The sequence below is a fragment of the Triticum dicoccoides genome, chromosome 6A (assembly GCF_002162155.2).
Source record: "Triticum dicoccoides isolate Atlit2015 ecotype Zavitan chromosome 6A, WEW_v2.0, whole genome shotgun sequence".
In the NCBI taxonomy this organism is placed as follows: Eukaryota; Viridiplantae; Streptophyta; class Magnoliopsida; order Poales; family Poaceae; genus Triticum; species Triticum dicoccoides.
Genome location: NC_041390.1, coordinates 111,640,134 through 111,643,491, shown reverse-complemented (window position 1 = coordinate 111,643,491; position 3,358 = coordinate 111,640,134). Strand labels below are relative to the sequence as shown.

The following is a 3,358-nucleotide window of genomic DNA, read 5'->3' as shown; positions in this document are numbered from 1 at the left end:
GCGGCCACCGGCGGCTCCTCCGTCACCTCCTCCTTCGGCAGCATCTGCAGCTCGGGGATGGCGACGTCACCGGCCGCAGGTAGGGCCATCGTCTCCTCGAGGCCCGGCCATTGGCGCTCATCGTGCGTGTGCATGGAGTCCTCCATGACACGCGCCATGAGTCGGGCCTCCTTCTCCGCTGTCATGCGAGGAGGTGGAGGTGGCGACGGAGATGGGGAAGGCAACGGCGAGGTCGGAGTCGGGGGCGTACCTCTCGTCGTCGAATAGGTCGTCGGGGAGGAGGCGACGGCGGCGCTCGTTCTCATCGCGCCGGGCACGGCCGCTCGCAGGCACCGGCGGGATGGGAGCCCGGTCCGCGAAGAGGTCCCGGTTGTTGGGGAGGTGCACGTCGCTGCACGGGATCGGCGTCCTCGTCTCCCAGTACCACCAGCACACATCCACGGCCAGGTACCGCCGGTTGCGCTCGTCGAAGGCCCTAGGAGCGATAGTGAAGGGGGCAGGCGCGGGGGCTCGAATGGAGGAGTGCGGCGGTGATGCGAGCTCCTCCTTCTTGACGGAGCCGCGGCGGCGTCCCGAGAGGGAGCCGACCTCACGGTCGTGCTTCCCCTTGCGGTTGTGCTTCCAAAGGCCCATGGTTGCGGCTGGCCGGCGAGTTGGATGACGGGGAGCGGCTAGGGTTTCGAGGGTGTCGGGTTTCGAGGGGGCAGAGAGGGGCCGGAGTGGGAACTGTGGACGACGACCGGTCCACGGCCTCCCATTTAAGAAGGACGGTGACCCTTCGCTGTGCGGATGACAGGTGAGGCCACCCGCTCGTGCGCATTTATGTTGGCGGGTGGGAGGTAGGTGGCTGCCTGCCACGCGGCCCCGACGCGGACGTTCGCTGTCCGCCGTGACCCAAACCCGGTGCAAGTTTGCGCTCGAAATGGGTCGGCCCGGACACAAAACGGACCAGATGGGTCCGGGCCGTCACGCGCTGGGCCACCTCGTTTGTCCGTTTTACCCCAAACAGACGGGGCCGGACAAAATGGAGTCGCGCGGTGGAGTTGGCCTGAGGTCACCTCACGTTGTAAGCAGCTAGGCCAAGCGTGTAAGCAGTTAGCTAGATACTCCCTCCGTTCCTAAATATTTGTCTTTCTATAGATTTGAACAAGTGACTACATGCAGAGTAAAATGAGTGAATCTATATTTTAAAATATGTCTATATATATCCGTATGTGATAATCATTTGAGATCTCTAAAAAGATAAATATTTAGAAACGGAGGGAGTAGATGTTAATTGCACTAAACAGCTAGCTTGCCGAGCGCACCGATCAAATTTGTACGCGGATGCTAGCCACAACGCACAAGAAAAACACAGTGAGACTTTTCCGCATTGGCTCGCTGCCACATCAGCAAAACCATAGTCAAAACCCATTAATCAGGGCGCTAGTGGGTGTTTTGTCCGGTATTACAAAGTTTGGGGGATTAAGTAACTGGTTTTTGAGTTGAGAGGATGATGTAGCCCAAACGTGAAAGTTCAGCGGGTTACACTTCTTTCCTCTTAGTGATTGCGGCAACCTTTTTTTCTGTTAAAAGAGATGTTTACTATTAGTGCTTTGTTTTCAGTTGCAGTGGTGGTGGGGTTATGTAGATACTGGCCGGTGTGGTATGTGATGTTCCGTATTATCCTTGCTATATACTGCTGTGCGTTGACAAGTGGAAAGTGTTGTACTTTCCTGTCTATATCTTATTTAACGGCTTTATTCATAAGCATGCACATGAAAATGTAACTATGTGCCAGAAAGCAAGAGTTGTCAAACTTAAACAAATAATATAGTGCAGATGATACAAAACTCTGTTCTGCGGCATTACTGACACGTTAGTCTTGCACTCGCGCACTTACACAAAGGTAAACAAGATTATGTGAACAAGTTCTGTGAAGTTGGGCTGGCACAGACACTACAGTCACACGGATAATGGAAGCGCTTGAGAAAACAATTGTTGGGATTCCTTGACTTGCCTGTTTAGGTGGCAATGTTGCAGAACAAAGATTTATATCAACGTTCTTAATCCTAGCTTTGCTCCATCAAGTTCAGAATAGTGTTGTTTTCATTTTCCCCATTATAGCTGCTGCAACGAGTTAGGCCAGCAATCAACAACGTGCATTATGAAAAACAATCATTGAGTCGATCCATATGAAAAACAATACCGCAACTGAGGAGAGCGTGCAGATGACCGAGGAGGTTTAACAGTCTTTGGCGCAAGACTTTGTATCTGTAGCGATTTTCGAGGGTATAAACAAACCTCTTTGTTAAGAGAGAGTACAATTTTAAACTTAGTTTTGGTTGGGATGCGCCTGCATAGGCTATAGTGCAAAGCCCAGGCCCAGGCGACACCTGAGGACCCCAATGACAAGCCAATGTGATGGACCCTCCCTCAGAAAAAATAAATTTAATATCATTGCAAGCACATGGCCCACATATCAAATACTAAACTGATAAAAACAGATACTACACTTGATCTTAGCCAAAAAGCCGAGAAAGATATGAGTTCTCCCACTGCCCTCCCCTCCTTTTATAGCTATCTCGACCGCCTCTCCCTCCTCCGCAAGCGAGGTGGTACTAAACGAAACGAAAGAGCAGGGGAACCTGCTTCGCTCGGGCGACCAGCCGAGGCCTATCCGCCTCTCGTTCGTTTGGGCTTCGACAGGCCCGACAAGAACACCACGGCCGTGTCCTTCCACGGCCCAGTATCACGCGGGTTCTGTTTTTCCCTGCTCGTTTCGCTCGCCGTCTCTGACGTGCTGGCAAGGGCGAGCCCAAAGGTGACCAGACCACTTCTAAAAAAAAAAGGTGACCAGACCAAGCCGAGAGCCGAGACCGCCGCACCGCACGAGTCCGTCGCGTTCAAGTTTGACCAGCCACAACTCCGCGTGGGCGTAGTGATCACTGTATTCTCAGGTGAGCAGCTCATCACTATTCACTGGTGATGCATAGCGATCGTGGTGATGAACCGCATATATACACATCAAAAACACACATGTACATACGACAACGCTTAGGAATCCAAGCGTTATAATGACGACCAATGCATAAATTCTAGGCCGCGAGAGTGCATTATAAGGGAGAGGAGCATAAGTGTGTGCTTGCACCAAGCAAAGGCTTCAACAATATCCAAACGACCAGTTACTTCATCAAACCCTAAAGGGGCCATGTAAGTAAAAAAACTACGATTATTCTACGGTTGGTGCATTAAAAAAAAAGGTAAACCCCCAAAGTGCTAGCAAAGAGTCGAGAACACTCCATGCCCACGCCCACGCTCCTCCTACGCGCTGCTCCCGCGCCCGCAGCCACCATCGCCGTTGCAGCCCCGCTCCAGA

General features: G+C 52.3%; 1 non-coding gene across 1 annotated transcript; it reads right to left on the bottom strand.

Annotated features, from left to right (window-relative positions):
* Positions 1-2,324: 2,324 nt before the first annotated feature.
* LOC119319679 lies at positions 2,325-2,526 on the bottom strand. Its single transcript, XR_005154561.1, has one exon. It is a non-coding gene; the product is annotated as a U2 spliceosomal RNA (small nuclear RNA).
* Between the last annotated feature and the right edge of the window lie 832 nt (positions 2,527-3,358).